Consider the following 20,230-nt stretch of genomic DNA (forward strand, 5'->3'; position numbering starts at 1 on the left):
TACACAAGAAGTTGAGATACTCGATGACTCTAGTTGTGACACATGCTGCAAATGTTCAATAAGCGACGTTTTGCAACATTGACAGTATTAGTGTGACAGCAACGAGTGTTCAGCGGTAGGAGTCAAAATTCAACAAATTCAACTCTAAAATAAGGTGAAAATGCTTACCAGCAAAAGAGATTGGGGGGTATTGACTATATATATAAAATCTGCAACCTCACAGAGACACTCTTAGGCTGCATGACTGTCTGCATAGCTGTTCTTTTGAACTGTCAAGTCAATAAATCCAAATTACATCCTTTTCTTCAGGAACTGAGAAATCTCATCCCATTTCTATATCTTCATCCCACTTCTTTTTTATGCCCTGGCTTCAGGAAAGCTTGTTATCTCAATACTCTCATAATACTTAAGCTTTAACCTAATTATGCTAATCAGAGCTCATCCTTAAGGGGTTTAATTAGCTATTTACAGGGGGTCAGGAGAAAATTTCCTGCTGTTTTTGTTTATTTGTTTTCTCATTTTCCTCTGAAGCCTTAGTGGTTAGCAACATCTGGAGTCAAAATACAGAGCATTTAGGCCAAAGCTCTAAAGTGCTACAGAAAATTTGTGTTATTGGTGTGCCTGTTCACGTACTCGAGTCTAACCACTTGTCTAATTTGGATAGGATTTGTTCTCCCTATCACAGTGATGGGGTTAGAGGTTTATTTATTATTTTTTTTCTTTGCTGCTGCATCAGAAGATATGACTTATCTGTTGGAATCATCTGGTTTAACAGATCTCCTTGTTTCCGCACCATTGCAGAGGCTTTTGTCACAAACTGGACTCTTATATTCACTATACGTAACAAACATCTTTTGAAGAATGAAATATCCAGCTTAACTAGAAAAAGTCCTTGGGTTTGATTTCAGGAAGCCAGGCAACTTGAATATCTTTTGATTACATAGATCAGAAAATATGAGTTAATTGTTCCTGCTGGCCCTAAATTCAGTGTTTACCTCCAACTTGCTTTCTGGCCTACGCAAGTTGAACTTCTCATATCGTTCTCTATGAGGCATACTTTTCTGTTTTATAGTTTATTCATTTTTATAGCTCTTACCTGAATCCTCTGCAGTTCTTTAACTATTGCATTGCTGACACCAAATCGGGCACAGCATCCCTTTAGTGTTTTTGTTGCTATCAGTACCTGTACATGAATATTTTTAGTGATAGATTGCAGTTTATGTGCTATAGAAAAAAAACACTCCATTAAACTTTTCCCAACTGGCAGATGCCGTGAGGGAAAGGTTTATATAAATTTAAGCAGGGAGAAATGCAAAATTTATTATCTACTGTAAGTCAGTGTCCAAAAAGATGTTGAAGAAATACTAAACTTGAAGGGAAGGAACAGGAGAATGATCAGAATAAGGACCTATGTGACAGGAACAGTTTTATCAATGACAAACCGAGGAACACTGATATGTTTAACAGCAAGGAAAAAAGAGGGAGAGAGAGAAATGATATTTACTGTTTATGCAGTGATAAGAAAGGCAGCTGGCCTGATAAGCAACACATGCATGATGAAATGGGTCATAAAAAGGGGCCAGAAAGCTGAAGTGTTTTTTGGAAAAGGTGACAATTCAGGGAGTCAGAGTGGAATGTTAAATGTGAAATAGAGTGAGCTAAGGGGCATGGAAGCGAAGGTGGTGCAGGGTGTGATCATGTGCTGAAAAGACTTGCAGCAAATACGCCATGGTTCTGTAATGAAAAAGCTGAGAAAGTGGTCCAGGGGAAAGATCATTTTTGTGTAATGATGACAATTTTTAGACTAGGTCTACAGGAATCAATATAGAATCAATATAGGATTCATCAGAAAATTAATATTATAGCAGTTCTGAGCGTTCCTGAAGGTAAACTGAACGAAAGAAGGGGGGTGGCCTCACAAAACAATTCAGCTGGGTAAAAGTTAATTTCTTGTTTTCCCAAGAGTCTGCAAAACTTGATAAGTCAACTTCTTCTAGGCAACCTAATTCCTGCACCATCTCTAAAATTCTACAGACAAATTGCTTCCAGTCTCTCTGAAGAAAAGTACTTTTGTGCTTTGGGATATTTTCATTCCTGTGAGTAACACGTCCAGAAAATGCTGGTATTGGAAAGAATACAACCTCCTTTATGATGCTTCAATTCTCCAACAGCAACTGTTTACAGAGGCCAAACTCTGGTGGCTAATTCCACCTTCTGTAAAAAGCCTGCTCAGTTGGAAATACACTCCAAACATTTTGATGGCGTGGGATATCGCACAAAAATAAAATAATATCTTTGCAGAGTAATAAAATAAAACCCTGAGGCTGGTTGTGCCTACCAGCATATAGAAGAGCATGAGACTGTCCACACAACAAAGGGAGTCCAGGATCTCCTGACTTAAGCCTATACCTCTAGCATTCACTTGCATGAGAACTTACGTGCTCTGTCTCTCATCCGCATCCACCTCAGGCAACATCAGAAAACGATTACACATACCAGTGCCCCCACAGTATATTGTGGTAAGGAAGAAAGTTTAAGACATGGCTTGTATTTCCTCTTTCCTCTGCCCCCTGTGTTATCCTCACTGCTATCATTCTGTAAGAAGGGATGGTAGCATGTTGGGAGAAGAGAGCACAGCTGTATTGCCAGTACGGACAGCAAGGAGGAGGAATAGATGGGACAATTTGCACTGAGTTTGCATATCTGTGTAACATCAGGTACTGAAATCAGTTGGGAGCTTGTTTCATGGCTATAAACAAGGCTCTCTGAACTTCCTGTGGCAGCACTTGGTCCTGAGAGTGAAGTGTGACCATGCCCTGCCAGCAGTTTGGATCTTGAGGTCATTCCACCACTGAATAAACTCATCAGAAATATATTTGTGTGTATCTATCTGTGCTCTATCCCAGCACCATATTTGCCGAGTGCCTCAGCCCATCCGTGCGCACTTGGAATACAAAATGTGGGTCCAGAACTACTGAGAAAAGAGATTTAAACACGGAGTTCTTTCTAACCTAATGATTTTGCTTATGCTACTGCAACCCCTACAGATGGCGACCATGGTTATTAAGCTTAAGACCTTTTCAAACTAACTCAATTTAACAAATAACTTCTTCCTCTGTGAAGTTTCTCATCTGAATAGCCCCCAACATAGCAAGATGCCAGCAAAAAGGGTTTTTTTTTATTCCAAAAACCTATTTGCAGTTAAAACATTCAGCAAAATACAACATTCTCTCTCTCTCTCTCTCTTTCTCACTCTCATTTCTTCCACAGCAAAAGTAGTATAGTGGCAGACAGGAAGATATCTCTTTCCATTCATTTTTCCTTCCCAGTGATTCCTACCCAAAGAAATAGGCTTTCCATTTAGATTCAGAGTGCTAATAAATTTGGTAAAGCATTTTAAAAGATTCAGCTATCGAGCAACTATTCAACGATGTTCGTGCCTGAATACCTTCTAACCAATGCCAAACATGCCACCCTAGTGGCTTTTAAGAGTTAAGTATGAGAAGGCTACTGTTTGGATGTACATTGATATAAGTGCACCATTAAACTGTTAGCTAAAAATTAATAATGCCTTATCTCTGAAGAGAATTATACATAAACAAAAGTAACAAGTAATAGTTTATTACAGCACAGTAGGGATTCTGGTGCAATATAAATCAAAAAAGCAAGCCTTAGAAGTTTCTTTCCAATCAGATAATGCTATACTAACTCAGAGCAGAATTAGGAAAGTATATCAGAATCAGAAAATTCAATAATCTGCTTTCTTGGATGTACCACCTTTTTAGAAACTCAGGCACATCCTTCATGTTTTAATCAGGAAAAGAAAATATACATTCATAATAGATAAAGAATGCAATACTAATCAGAAGAAATTGTAGTACAACGTCAGTTCTATACCTTCTTTTAAAAGGTACTGCAAGCCGTGAAGAGCCTGTAAGATACAAAACATCCTGTGGCCCATTAGTACTAAAAGATCAGGCTCATATTTTAAAAGATATCCCGGTATAAAAAGAACCTGCTCCCTGCAAAAGTTTCATGAGACTTCACACTTCATTTCAGTGTTCCCATGGATTTCATCAGTACTGGAAAATTATACCTAGGTATGCACTTTCCATTCAATATGTCTGTGCAATACACTAATGATTAGTTCTTTGCGGGACGATCTAATGTTTCACAGTAAACTTTTAAGTTTATTTAAGATAACGCACTTCAAGTTAAACAAAATAAACTTCCATTTGACTTGCGTATTTGAAGACAAACCCTACCTTAACAAGAGTCTCTGGCTTATAAAAATGCCAGTCTCTCTTTATATGTAAACCACAAAAGTATTTATACATTTGCTGGCTGCTGGTTTACCTTGGAGCGGTGTCACTCGCAGACGCCCAGCCTGAGCTCTCACCCATATCAGCTGTGGTGAGGCCAATGCCAGCATGTACTCTGACACGTGAGTGTATCTAGTAGGTGGATCTGGGCTGGCGTGCTGATGAAGGAGATAAAGTAACATCTCCCGCATAAAGTAGCATGATAAAAAACTACTGTATAGGTAACTTGTCCCCAAAGCCTAAATTCAGTAGTAACAGAATCTTACCAGACTGCATACCCGACTGAAGAAGCACAAAGCCCTCCATTATCTGTTAGCTAAACTCTTTCTTCATTTGCTAAAATTTCTAGGCTGTAGACGACATGGTATTAAAGATTTGCATGTTACCTCTCCAGGTGTTTTACTCTGCAGTTCTTTGAACATTGAAAAGAAAATACAGAGCTATCTTACAAGGGCAGAAGGAAAAAAATCATGCTTGTGTAGTCTGTCGAATTCTTGTTGAAACAAACCCTCCAGCCGTGGGCCCAGTCCCAGATGTAAGTGTCATGAAGAGGTTTATTGGAAGGAAGCCTTTAGAGCAGCTTCTGTCCTTGACAGATGTGCCACTGCCAGCACAGCAACAAGAGAAGCAGTTTCCATAGTGATTGCAAACTTTACTTATGCTCTTCCTTCTTCGGTGCCAACAAGCAGTCACTGAACTACTCAGTACGAATGCAGCATGTATATAAGACTTATACAAGCAGTATTTTACCAATATAGGCACAGGAGGTAAAATGGCATCTGCAGCACACCTTGGCCTTTTCTAGTCTCTTTATGAAAGAAAAACAAATTACCTCCTTTTATATCTTTCCCAGTACACTGATATTATAGCAGACGGATTACTGTATCTTTGATTATTTCAGGCTTGTAATGACACCCAATACTTTCAAATGTTGCGAAATAAAGTGGCATTAATTTTAAGCGGCATGACCAGCAGCAAAAGAAAAATGAGAAGAAAGTCTAGTAACACTAGGTAGGAAAAAGGTACTGCAAGATACTGCTGTATTTAGCGCCTGTGTGTGGTTAGTCAACCTTAGAACAGTACACATTTATTTTTCTGTAATGCTTACAAAATGCTATCAGCTATGACTTGATCTTTAAGCTCAGCTGTCTCCCTTCTCTTTATCCTTAATCTCCCTTCTTTTCTTTCCTCCTTTGTTAATTTATATGCACATTGTTATGTATGTGCTGTTTCGAAGACCCATGCCAAATGAGTTAAGTCAGAGGTGAGCACGTAGACAGGATTATCAGCGTCAAGGGAATGATCCACAGTGAATTATGTGCTCACCTGAACATGTAGCATAGGTGGTATAGCACAAAACTATGAACCATGGCAAGTGATCCTAGGATAGGGCAAAATACCAGCATGATATAAATTACAATAATAATAATTGTTTCATTTGCGTTTCACAAGATGTACTCATTATCTGAAACTGAAAATTCCTGTGGTGTTGCTTAATTCTATTCGAATTGATAGGAAACATGGATGGTTTCCTACCTCTTGTGTGTCTCAGGGAAATATTTAAATTTGTATTCCTGCAATCAACACTATTTTGTTTCAAGAAAATAACATTATTGGCATTATATTCCTGTTGTTCTATGTTTGGTATAGTACTTTTTCAAGACTCCTTAGGCTTTTGATCAGTTTAGGGGTTAGAGGAATGTTTGATTTTGGAATTCTGGGGGCTTTAACCAGGAGATAAATTTTCCAATTTTTGGATTTGGGGGCATGAAGTATAACTCTAGGAATATAAAAAATTTAGATGCCTCCAGTGTACATATGAGTGAGGTATTGTGGAGATTTAATCGATATAGTCAGTGGCATCTTGAGAGCTATTTCACTGAAATTTGAATGTCATGGGACTGCTCACTCTGCAGACACCTACAGCAGAAGCCCACCCTGAATGTCAAATGCAAATGTGCCCTATAGCAATTTACCTCTACATTGCTTCTGAAGGATGGTCCTAGGAGCAGCAAATCGTATTCCCAGCTTTACCTGCTTCCTGGGATTTACTGGTATGTATAGTCTAAGTGCCAAAATACCTTCGAGAGAGCTCATGGAAAGTTAGCTGGGAGCGCCTCTCTACAGCAGAATTAACTACCGTCATACAAGAGACAGTCAGTGCCTCCTGTGGCATAGTGAGTGTGCGGCATCCCACAGACTCTGGAGAATTTCTGTATGTTGCACTTAAAAATTCACTTCCGGGTTCCCTACCTGGACAAATGGCAGATCTGATTTTTGAAGGTCACTAAAGTGCGTCAAGGAGAAAGGTAGGTTCTACCCAATAGGGTTAGGTGTCACCAAAGTTAGGCAGAAACTGAGCAAAGTGTTCATAGCCATGGACCATAGACACCTCAATTTCCTTTACTCCTGCTTCAGATGTCTATTTCAGGTGTGGATATTTGCATTTACAAACTGGAAAATTTTGCTATAAGTTCAGGACTCGTTGATTAGAAGTAAAAGGGATATATTTGTTGAACACAGAATAACTGTGAACTATGCTCTGTGGCTCTGAAAAAAAAAACATTGAAACCTTTGAGCATAAGGTAAGGTATTTTCTAGAGCAATAGAGAAGTATTAACGCCTTTGTGCAAATTTTTGGGAAACCTCATTCATGCAAGACCTTATCCACCTTAAAGAAACATTTCCTTCTGCAGGAACAGGTGCATAGAGTGACTGTGAAGATGGAAAGGGGAATGAAAAGACTGTCTTGCACAAGAGAATAAAAGTGCCTAGCTTTCTTCACCTAACAAAATGAAGGCTGAGAGGAGATACTGTTGCAGTCTATAAATACATCAGGAGGTAAACATTAAGGAGAAAGGAGAGGTCAGTGTTGACATAAAACCCTATGGCTGTAAATTGGCTATGAATTTTAGACTGGGAATAGTAAGAGTCAGTACAAAGCAAAGTACAAAACAGAGATTGTGCCTTGGTTGTTCTGGGCAATAATTTTCTCTTAAATGAAAAGACTGTAACAAGCTCAGTGACAGCTTTGAGCATTACCAGGCAAGAGAGCCATGCTGCTGTGCAAGCTTTCCCTTTGCAATCCACTGACTTCTTTCCCTCCAAAAGGCAGTTCTGAGGCCTTTCTTTTTGTTTGCCTTTACTGTCAAACTGCTGAACAATGTATATTCACCTGAAATTAAGTTCAGGTCAGAAATCAGTTATCTTGCTGAGGACTCACTTTCATGAATGATTTGTACATGGGAATCACTATCCTGACAAGAGGTCTGTCTGGTCTTGCAACTCTTTGTATCACAAAACATTTCCTATCCTCTAATTATGTGGAGCAGGAATCCTTTTGGTTTTGTCCTTCACTTGACTAAGGCCTGCTGTGGTTAGCAGTTTAGTATTATTGTGTTCAAATGCCACGCCTTGCAACATCTCACTTTCTCATAATATTTCCCTTTTGTTTTACTTTTTCTTTTTGTAATTGGAAAGTAATAATGTCTGATGCAAATGTATCACCAGCATGGCAAAGAAGCCATTTATTTATCTTTAGCATCATCACCTGTCATATATAAAAATCACTTTGCACAGTTGGCAACTTCCTTTTGCGCTGAAGACTAATAATGTTCTGAGCTTTAACTCAGCTGATGTTTACTATGTTGGCTGATGTCAGTGGTGAAGCCAAGAATAAATTAATCAATGCAGATATTTTAAAATATTAATCCTGCAGTAACTTATTCAATTTCGTTAAGGATTTACTGACTCACTTAGAGAAGCTTACTTTTTACAGTAGTGGTATAAGAGGCCAAATCTACAGGATTAATTTATAAAGCCATTTACAAATTTTCTGATCTAGTGCTGATAAAAAAATGAGGAGCAGGAAAAAAAAACCAAAACCTCAAACCCATAAACCAAGCCCTGCTTACGGCTGCCAAGGCTTGCAATTCAGCTGGGAAAACTATGACACCAACTTGAGATCTGATAGCCTGAACAAAACATGACCTTTTTAATATTTCAGTAAAAGAGGAACAGTCAGATCAGGAACAGGCGAGACTGCTGATGTATGGCTGCCGTCTGCCCTTTCCCTGTCCCGCTATACCTACGTCATGCACACGACGTGGTGGAGCGCAGCACTGGGCTCCCCAGGCTGAGGAGCTGGAGCCAGTCGGTCCCCAACATACAGCGCTGCACCACGCAACCTGGCTGCTGGATTTACAGAGATATCATCAGCTCGTCCATCTGCTCTGCATTTCCCTACGCTTTCCATCTTTTGTGTGCTTCTGGTGCCCTTCTACGTCTGTGTCCTGGGAGACATCTGCCAGCAGGGTGATGCAAAGTGTCCTCGGGACAGTAGCCGCCTCATTTCAATGACTAGAAAAGTCTTCACTTGTCTGCAGGCTTTCTTATAATTTGAACATAGACCAGCTTTTAAAATGCCCGCTTCATAAGACACTTTTAGTTTTTTATTTTATTTTATTTTTAATGCTGAGATTCCAACACCACAGAGCTCCAGGAGTGGGCTCTAAAGTATCTATAGCTTAAGTGTGCCTCTTTCCAAAGAATGTGCAGGCATTCCTGAATGTTAGTGTGGTAGATGTATTATTGTGAACTGTGTTTTTTACAGCACACATACACTCTGCAGTCCAGATGTGGGTGTATTTCAGGTCTGGGTTAGGTGGCATACCAGCATAGAAAAATTCTTGTTAAATGTAAAACTGTCGATCTCATTCAGCTTCCTCAGTCCTGCAAAAGCTATCACAAAAAATAGTATAGACAACTGACATACCTTGTATTTAAGAGTTTTTTGCGCAGACTGAGAATTGAGCATGCTGACAATTCCTACATCACAAGGAAACGAGATTTTGCAACAGTTTTTACAAATCAGGATATAAGGCATCAAGAATAAGATGCAGTTTTCCCTGCAGTCTTGGACTTCCCTGCTGTTTAGATTCTGGTGAAGCTTTGAATGGTAAATTGAACATGAGAGGATTTAGGTTCCTTAAATTTGCCATATTGCACCCAGAAGAATTTCCGTGTGTAAATTTTCCAGTTCAAACACGGAACAAGTCCGGGAACAAGTTTTAGTTGAAAATCAGTAGGGTAAGAAATCCAAAACAATGTCCTCAGTCACCATAGAGGAGTACAGAATAATATCCTCTAACTACAGCTAGTCTGTTACCATGGGATGGGGCTTACAAACAGAACGGTCAATTGCTCTGACTCTTGCTCTTTTATGTTTTCAGTGATTAAGAACTCCACCCTAAACCAAGAGATAACTTTCAGTCTTGTCCACACCTTTGCCACAAGCCTTGTGTGCCCCTTAGGATCACGGGACAGAGCTACCAACCCATCTCTTATTTCATCCTTAACCATCCAAAGGAGGGTTAACTCCTTTGTCAGGGTTGCTAAACACTGAATAATGTTTATTATGTTAATGTTCCTCTCGACTCCTTCAAGCTTGATATTGCAGGAAGAGGTCACTGTACATCATAAGATAAGAAAACCAGCCTGGCAGTACAATAATGGCTTGTTAAGGTTCAATGTGCTGCTGCGTCGTTGTTCTCTTTCACACGTGAATAATAAAACAGCATGTTATAGGGTAGCAAAACATCTGTATCCCACTTTAGTTATGGAGACATGAAGCATCTGCAGAGATGGGACAATGTTCTACTGAGGAAAGTGTCATGGCTTCTGCTTCCTGAGGAGTGGCCTCCTCAAGTTTTCATGGGCTTATGAAAACTGTTCGATCCAGTCCCATACTGGAATATGGGATCAGCCAGCCTTCATTATAATGACAGGTGGTTGCCATCCCAAATAACAGTTTTAGCAGGTAGCTTCACCTACTTGCTCTCTAAGGTGTAGTAGATGAATGGAGCTCTGTGAGGACAAAAAGAAAAAGGGTAACTTTTTGAGAGAAAAACAGACTATGGATATTCTCCAAAAGAAAGAGATTATACTGATGAGGTCTGAGATTTGCTGGAACCAAATCCAATTTTGGGAGGTTCTTCTTTGGCAGGTTCTACTAATATAAATACGCCTCTAGAAGCATTAAAAAAAAAACCTCTGTGAAAGGTTTAATATAACAAAATTGATGCTGTCTGTTGCTGCAGGCTTTTCCTATGTATTTCCTTCTCTCCTCCCAAATGCAGCCTTACACTTTCCTTTCAAAAGTTATTTTAAATATTTATTAGCATGATGTGGTAGTCTACTTAAACTTGCAGTTAGACAAACAAAGATAGTCATTGTGAATTTCTTCCAGGTAAATGGTAACACTGCAAATTTCCCCAGTGTCAAATGTCATACCAGTAACATCTACTGTACCTACTGTGCCATCTTTTTCTGCAAAGATAAGATACTTTGTAGAAAGGTAGAATATCTTGTTGAGTGAATAAAGATAGCATATGCTTATCATATTCTCACATGCCACTCTTTCTTTGAAAATCCCTTAGAAGCAAAGCTGCAAATACCAGTGAGCAATGCCATTACATAATCTTGGAATGAGCCTCTTAATTAAGATATTTACCACCATTCCGAAGAATTACTATTAGAGCAAAGTGTCTGCAAAGCCAGCAGCTAAAAAATGCCAGGCTTTAACAATATAATTTTGAAATGTTGTCAGGTATCTGTGAAATGTGCTTTAAAGTTTATATATGTCTAGTCAGTTGCTCAGTGGACTGTAGAGTAAGAAGAAGACATAAATAGTTTAAAGGAAGACTGCTGTTCTTCTAAAAGCTGAGTCATAAGTCTTTTACTTATACCTCATAAAAAAGCTTTGTAACTGTGACAAGCACCAGACGAGACAGCACGATTCAAGCAGTTAAGAATCTACGTGGACAGAAAAATTTAATCTGGGCTTTTTATGGCACTTGAGTCCTCATTCTCGACTGGCTGGGAGGATATTCAAGCCTGTAAACTAAATTACAGGTTTTTACATCGATCATGCTCAGATGTGCATCCACGTTCACCACAGCAGTGGAGAACTGGATCCTTGGTTGGTAACCCAACATTTACCTCCAATATTTGCAAAGAATAGAAACTTGTGCCGCATGCTAGCAAAGGCAATTTGGTTCATTATGTTGTAGAGTGGTTGTTCTTGCCCTCTACCTATTGCCTGTGCCAGCTGCTTTACCTGACAGGCCACACTCTTCCCAAAGAAGAGCACTGAAAATTGCACGTATTCCTGTTCCTCAATGGTTTGCCTGAGGAAATCACCCTCCAGGAAGGGCATAACGTCCCCTTTACTCCTCATCCTCTCTTCTAGATACGTCAAGATTTAGTATACCTGGTATAACTGGGTTTATGCCATACACACTCTCCACTGGGAAATAGACTGAAAGCGCTCAGTTATTTCACATACATTTCTGCATCTTACCATCACATCTTGTATTAAAATATGTGAGTGGAGCCAAGCAGAATGAACAGACTCCTCACAGAAATATATTAATTTACATGAAGGAAAGAAATGGCACCAGTTTATTATTAATATTTTACATTCATATATTGATAGTGCCTGAAACACAAGCAAATTGAGAGCCATTATATAAAACACCACATAAACTCAGTTTCACATGCTACCCAGATCTCTCACTGGTAGAAATAAGGGGAAAAGAAAGTGGAAAAAAAGCTCCCCTAAATTTGGAAGTAAATAAGCCTGAGGATAAGATAAAAAGCTTAGCATTGTGCAAATTCCACCTGATCTCAGTAGGAGAGTGTTTTGGGATACTAATATTCACATTACACAATCATGGGAATTTTGATTTCCCAAAGGAATAAAACTGTATGATGGTCTGTTGTGTGTACCTTACTCCATGTAGAGCTATTTTCTACAGGAGATCATTAGTTCTGCATAAACTTTATTATAGTTGCACCTGAAGCTCTTTAAAATCCTTCATGCTTGAAAGATTAATTGAGTTGGATGGGCCTGGAAATTCAAATCTTTTTATATGCCTCCCTAAGGCCTCTAACTCTTCTTAAATCGAGACTTTCTTTCTATTATTTTCAAGCCACTCAGACTTCATTTCCCCACTTATCATTTCAATCTAAAGAAATATCATGCATTTGTCTTTTGTTCTACTGCATTCAAATACAGATAGGTAGAGAGCCCTTGGGACTTACAGAATCATTATGTTTCCTTTTGCTTGGAGAGATATTTCAATGAAAACCTTTAATTTCTGCCTTGTAAGGTGGGACAAAGTGTTCTTCACCATCAAGATTTAATTTGCAGTATTGTGGTCATTCGTAACAACACAAGCTTGATCACTACAGCTTGTAACTACATGTACCTTCAGTCCATTGTTTAAAGGTCTCCATACTTCTTTTTCTTGTTTGACAGAATCCCATAGACTGAACTCTACCTCAGAGAAAAGACCTAGTAAAATCATCATCTCCTTGTTTCCCTGCTTTTAAGGCCTGTTTTTTCCTCTTTCTCCCTTCTTCATCAATGGAAGCAGAAACGAAAAGAAAAACAAAAACACTGATTTCGGCTAAATCCTTTTCAAGTTACTAAATTTACATCACGCATCTTTAAACAAATCTTTGTAGTAAAATAGTTATACTATAAAGAGAATAGCTGGTCCAGAATAACTAGCAGTTTTTAAACATTAAGGCAGATTTATGGTTGGAATGGCACAAAACAATGAGCGCACACCTGTAAACCTGAAAGACTTTGATTTTCACAGTGTCATATGAGACAGCTAGTTTGATTAGTGAGGCGTTGCACTTAAAAGCTAATCTTTTGAAGTCTGATAAAAAAAAGTGAATGCTCCTTCCAACCCCAGTTATCTTTCTTAAGTGTTTGTCTCCATGACTTTTCTTGCAGAATTTGAGATATCTTTTTTTAAAATCTTCTCATCTGCATTTTCCAGCATAATATGTTGCTTAGTCTTAATTACTTCAAACTTTTAATGCATGCAAAATGAAAGCAAAAACTTCCTGTGTTAGGACTCTACCACAAGAAAATGCCAGGTTGCTGTGGTTAATAGAGTTATCCATGCAATAAAGACTCTGGACCAATTCACACCAACATAAATTACTAGCTGCACTTGTTAAAACGTTCATTTGTCATTTAATGATGACTTTAAATGATAAGTTATCTAGTTTAATATCCTACTAAAAATTTAAAAGCTACATTCCTAGCCATTAATTTATGTATTACCGAAGATTAAATGTAAGGAGATAAATTCAGGTAAATGTATGTGGCTATAGAGCTTAATGATACTAATATCTCCATTCAAGCTAAGGGCTCTGCCTGCCAAAAGCTGGGAGTTTAAAATAGGAACTAAAGCAAAAATCATAGTGTGATACTCGTCCTTAAATGATTTCATCAAAAAACTTCTGATGCCCTTAAACAGAGCAAAATCAAATCAGTCCTCTAGACAACTTGAAAGTGTTTTTCTCAGACATAGAAGTAGAGATGCAATACAACTGCAGAGAGGACAAATTCCTTGCAGGAGGCATCTGGCAAGCAGACCTCTCTGATGTGAGGAGCGCTCATGCATTGGACTGGTGAAGAGGTAGTTAGGGAAGAGTGGCAAATCCACCGGCAAGTTACCAAGGAGTGTCCAAAATCCTGTGATTAATGGCGCTGAATGGATTTTATACAAATGTTAGCGGAAGGAAAGAGGACTTAAAGGTAGCACATTTTGCAATTGACTTCACTTTCCTTAAATCAATTAGAATAAGGATAAGGATGGAAGAACTGATAGTTTCAATCTAGGTGACTGAGCAAATTAAATTAAGCTTTAACAAAGGAAATTAATATATGTGAGTATAACTAATAATAATAATCTTCTCCAGTGCCTGCCTGGGAACTCACAAATGCTGCTAAATAAAAGAGTTTGAAGACGCTGGAGCCATGTGATGATAACTACAACGACTAAGGCTGCTGTAATCCAGACGAATGTGCTTTGCACTCCCAGAATAAATAATCCCGGAGCAGCAGTCCTCCAGCCCCTTCTCCTTAGCCTAAAGGGGCTCAAACTGTGAAAGACTATATAGGTATGATAACTTTGAGAGGAACTTTGCTACTGATTTTCCTAAGGTATCCTTAAATGTTTCCTCACACTCACACACAGTTACACAAATGCTTATGGTACCCATGGTGTTGCAGGCATATTGGTGGCTGTCTGGACCCTGCTAAGCCCTGTCAGCATTTCTGCTCAAGAGCCAGCGCTTACAGCCACAGCCAGTGGCTACAGATCAGAAATGGCAGCGGGCAGGGCTGTATTCTCCTCAGATAATGTGGGAATCACACACTTTGTTCATTAAAATTCCTCAAAACCTGCTCCCAGCAAAAGTTAATAAATGAGTGTGATTGGTCTGTTTTACATTTTATCCTTCTCCCCTTTGCTGCTATTTTTTTAATTTATGCGTGAGTCTTGCTTAGAGAAACAATTTTTGCAGAAAGTTTCTGCTTTGAAAGGGAATTGATGCAGATAGCAACAACAGGGCCTTGTTATGTTTTATAACCTGGGAGGATAGGAAGCTGCAGTAAAATGTTTTCCCTATCTGTGCTTTGAGGGAGCTATTTTTTAGATTTTTTGGTAAATCTTGACCTGACAAATGCTCAAATATTGGTCTCAAGGGATACATCATTTAAAAAAGAAACATTGCATTAAACTCTATTATGCAACTCCTGAAATGGCAAAAACCAATTCAATGCCCTCAACATTATGAAAGGGTAACTGCACTAACACAGCAATTTATTTCTGTTTAATATAAAATTACCCGGCATGTTTGTTAAGTAAAATAACATCAAGTATAATTCAACTAAGCAAAATATTGTATACACCAAATACAATTTATTGTACCAACTTTTGTATTCTTTGCTTACATTATCCTTCTGTCATCTAATGCCAGTGGTATCACAAGAAGCTGTATGATTCATGCATTTATCAGGGCTTGAGCTCCATGAAACTGTTTCATCAACTCGAACATTTACTCTCCCTCTTTGTTTACTTCTGCGCTAAGACTGTTTTTGCTTAATTATCTTGGACAATGAACAAACATGAAAAAAAAAAAGGAAGCAAGGAAAAAGTTTGAGGCAGTTCAAAGAACGGTCTCTCCACTGCTTTTTTGAAGTCCTTTTCAGGCCCAGTAGTGAGACTAACAACAAGAACTCCATTCATTTTTAGGAGGCCCTATTTTTTATGGAAGCAAATTCCCCACTTGGAGTTTCATAGCCTGTATTAAAGACGAGGAATAAAGTAGTTTGTAAATAGCTTGTAAATCACAAGCAAATATGAGACTGTTGACTGTCTGACTTCTGCCTCTCTCCAGAAAGCAGGGGTCATTATATATCTTTATATATGTTTATTCTTGTGTATCTGTGGGTTTGTGATGGTGGAACTCTCAAAGTATGCACGCTTTTTTTCCCGTTCCATCATCTGTGGAGTCAGTTCTGTTGAGAAGAAGCAATCCAGTAACAGCAATAGTCTGTAACAGTTTGATTAGTACTGTGATTCTTGGTATTTACACAATATTTCTGGTTTACTGTACTTCACTCGCTAATCTGTGTTGCTTCAGTAACTTTTAGAAATCTTTCTAATATTGTTCAGTGCCTACTTTTGCATTTAGACTTCTGTCTTAGTGAAAAGATAACTCCCCGGCCCCCCAAAAAAGCCTCTGCTATTTATCTAGAAAGTTTGACAACAACATTTGAGTGAAAATTAAACCATTTCACCAAATGAGGTTTTATCTATCTTTCAGCAAATTCCAAAAGCTAAATATGAACCACAGTATTCAGAGACTCTGTGATTTGTGACTCTGCGATTTGTGACTCTGTGTCCATAAACAAACAAATGGATTAAAATGAAATATAAATATTGAGAGTTATGGGAGTCACTTAAGCCATTAGCAGAAGAATATTTTTTTTTTACTGTCCACAGAGGTAAAAGCTTGGCTTCTGGTCCTGCTGCTGCTAATATCTTTGGTACCTCCAGAGGAACATCCTTGTTAGCAGTGTCAGACCCTTAGAGAAATGAGAGGTGTTGCTTCAGAATGCAATATTCTTTAATTCTTCTGCTCCTCTGTTTCTTGATTGCTTTTTACCAAGGTATTTCCAACTTAGATGCCCCTGATGACCACAACTGTGATAGTATTACATAACACAGGGATGTCCCTAACCATTTCGACCTTCACTGATGAAAGCCAAGATATTAAAGTCCACAAAAAAAAAGAAAGCAAGCACAGATAATTTTGAATGCTTGTGTCAGGCATGCTAGCAAGACTCTCTACTCTGTGAGGAAATTGCCCCTTTTTGCAGTAATTAGGTCCCTAGCTGGTTCGCACTGTTCTTTTGCCGAATGTGTTGCGTTATTGCAACTTGGAAGACAGGAAAGCGCCACACTCTGGATAGAGTTCTTTTGAAAATGAAAATGCTTGTATTTTTCTGAACTGCCCTGCTGAAGAAAGCTCTCATTGACAGTACTGCTAAGTGGCTTATTGCTCAGGAATTGATAGGACATAACACTTATGAGGTGTTCTTCCTAACTTCCTAACTTCACTAGGAAGATCTCTGGATTCTAGAGCCATTTTTTTTTTCACTATCTAAGCAGCATCTTTCTCTCAGGACAGAGAATTTTTGAGCAAAAAGAAACAACATGACAGAACCATTCGAGAAGAAGGACTCTGCATATCCTCTTCAGATGAGGTTTGCTCTTTGCATCCAACTTTAGTACACAACATGGCCAAAGGGCAGAGATAACTTACCTGCAGCTTTGATTCATGCTGTAGAGAAAGGAGAGAGGTTAGACATGCCCTTGTGCCTATCATTCCTGTTGACTGGTTCAAGATAGTTCTGAATCAGCACGTACATTGCACTACAGAGGCATCGAACTCTCGGCTGATGGGAGGATGAGGCTGGGTGGGGGAGCTTCACGTGGGTGCTCTGAGTCACTCTGTTTTCTCAGGCTGGAGATGCCTTCGTACATGTTCTGGTGATGAACAGACAGGGGAGCAACCTGTTCAGTGAAAATGAGACTGCTTTGTTTTTTCTTACCCAAAAAGAACTTTAGAACTGGGAACAATTTACGATTCTGGTGTGCATTCCCGTCCTCCATTTCCAGGCAATTTGCTAAAGTGATTAACCCCTGTAGACTCCCTTTGTGTGAAAAACGGTTCTCCCGAAGTTGGATATATATTTGGACCCGTAAGTTTGGGGAAGGGGGAGGAGGAAACAAAAAGAAAAACCTGCCCCAAACCCTCTGTAAATCTCCAGTATGAAAGGTGAATTTCCTGTGAAAATGTTGTGTCTATCTTAAAGTTGGTGTAGGAAAACCGGTAGGCTAACATTTTCCTGCAGGCAGCTTTGCCCACTAGGTCATGTTGCTCAGTTAATCCCATTAGGCTTTTTTTGACTGGTGTGGGAGACCCTTAATATACCGAATCTGAAACAGAACATGGCTTTGCAATCAGTTCTTCTTAGAACTATATATTTCAGTTCGGCTGCGACCGCCTTTTGGAGGGGTTTGGTAACATTTCTTCATTTTAGCTCATGAGGCAAGTCAGCCTCCAGGTTCTGCTGGTATACATTTCTACCTCTTATATCTTGTAGTCCTCTAAGTGACTATTTATTGGTACAAAAAGGGTACGCAGCTATATTGCTTAGGGAACTATTGAATTTTCCTCCTAAGCATTTCTAAGTACACAGAAAGAACAGATAATCGTTACAGAGTGAATCAACTTAAGGTGAACTAGACGCCTGTGTTACTGTTACAGATTTATCAAGCAGAGTGGTATAAATACAGCAAATTCTCTTGTTACCATCAGTGGGAACAAAATAAAAACAAAGAAATCCTCATGGAAAAAGCTGATCAGAAATTTTACATGATACCTGCTGCTATGCCTTGTAGGTGAAGAAGTTTGCAAATAAAATAAAACCAGCCTTAATCCTATGTGGAAAGCTGTTTCATCTTCTCTCTGGGTCTATTTAGACATTTTAAAAGAAGGAACTATGAGCATGCTTTACCTGATGCTTAGAAAAATCTCTCTCTTTTTTTTTTTTTTTCCAGGCTTTTGAGATGGCTTCCCAAGACCTTTTTCATATTAGGAAACTGAGGAAAAACAGTCTCTGAAAAATATATACCTATGTGTGGCTTTGTTGCTAATTAGACCTGAGTGCTTTACCGTTACGGAGAAGGACTCGCTACATTTGCAGCTTTAGGAATGATACTCTTTACTGTGCACTGGAGAAGTCAAACTGCACTGCTCGTGGAATTAATCATGTTTAACATTTACCAGTCCATGGCAGAAATTATTGCAATAAATGTCTGTTAATATGCAAATGAGGCTCCTATTGCTTCAAGCATCATCCTGTAATTACTCAGCTGTTTCTCAAGTGTGATTTATTGAATCAGCAATTTATGAAGATGGAGTGGCATAACCTAATTTACTTGTGTAGCTTCATTAATGGTTAAGGGGTAGAAATATGCTTCCTGTCACTTTCATGATAGTGTTTGTTAGCACTAGAAGTTGATATGGGTCATTTAATTCGTCTATTCAAATTCACTTACAGCATGTTTTGGGATCAGCAGCTTCTCAACAAGCGTGTCTCTCAAACGTGTCCAGCAGTATGCCTGCTCATGGTCTGAGCGTTTAGCTTAAAGACAAGCTCTGAGAAAATAGCCACAGCTGGTGCTAAACAAAATGTAAATGGTTAGATTAATTGAGTGATACAAATATTTGGTAATTAGTGAGGAACTGACAGCATTCCTTGCTATTGTACCACTGCTACACACAAAGCTAAATGAAAACTGAAGTTAATGTATTCTAGATGTTGAAACAACATATGTAAAAATGAAAACAAATGTGCACAGTAATTTTGTTAATGACCAATAATATGCTAGGGATCTGGGGGTTAAAGCCAATCACAGTTATAGTTATACAATCACAGAAAGATATAGAATATTTGCAGCTCCAATTTTATTCCTTCAGTTGCTCTGCATTGCTGAAAATCTCAGCTAGAGGAATGGATGGAGAATGCAGATTAAGCTGCACAGTCAGGTCCTACAAACAGATATATGCATTTTTAAACCACAAAAGATCTTTTATTTTTAGGAAATTGTTCTGTTCTTGAATCCTTTTTCAACATTTCAGTCGTATAGTCTCTGCTCCATACATCAATAAAAATTGTTTGTTTAACAGTTTCTCCATTTACCTCTCATTTCAAATTATTTGCAATATAAATTCATTTTGGCAACATTTTCCTGATTTTTTGTGATGGAGGTTTGGCAAATTTACCTGTATCTGGAATTCAGAAGACAAGGTTAACAGTGGCCTCAGAGTATTCTCTCATGAAGTCCATAGCTCTATTGCATAGGAATCTCAAATTTTCTGAAGAGAATCTATGGGAACACTATTAGGTTTTGTACCCAAAATTTTGGGGCAAGAGTCTTTATCCTTGTCTGGAAGCGACTTACCACAATATAAAGTGCACAGTGAGCAGAAGCAGACCGTTTAAACTTCAAGGAATTTGTCACTGTTCACCTGCACTCGTAGGATAAAGTTCTGAACAGCAGATTTCTTCAGGCTTTCCCTCCTTGTTTACTTCTTTATTCCAAGAATCAGGCCTTTGATTTACATGAGATCAGTTATGGTGTATGAGGTTATTCAGCACAAGAAAGGATGATCTAATCAGGTCTTAATTTAAAGATAATATTCATTTCAAACATATCTAATTTTAAGATGGTGTAAAGAATAAGGACCATATCACAATCTGTTGTTGGTATAGAAAACATAAGGTTTCAAAAAGATAGTTGAAACATAGATAACTAGGTAGAATCTAGCCTTTTATACCTTGAGGCTGGAGAATTATTGTTGTTTCACTTCTAGTAAATTATTTTAAAACCTCTGACTTTGTGCAGGCAGCAGAAACATACATTATTACACATGACAAAGAGTTATCTTTTCAAAACATCGTTTAA

This window comes from Struthio camelus, chromosome 2, assembly GCF_040807025.1.
Source record: "Struthio camelus isolate bStrCam1 chromosome 2, bStrCam1.hap1, whole genome shotgun sequence".
Classification (NCBI taxonomy): Eukaryota; Metazoa; Chordata; class Aves; order Struthioniformes; family Struthionidae; genus Struthio; species Struthio camelus.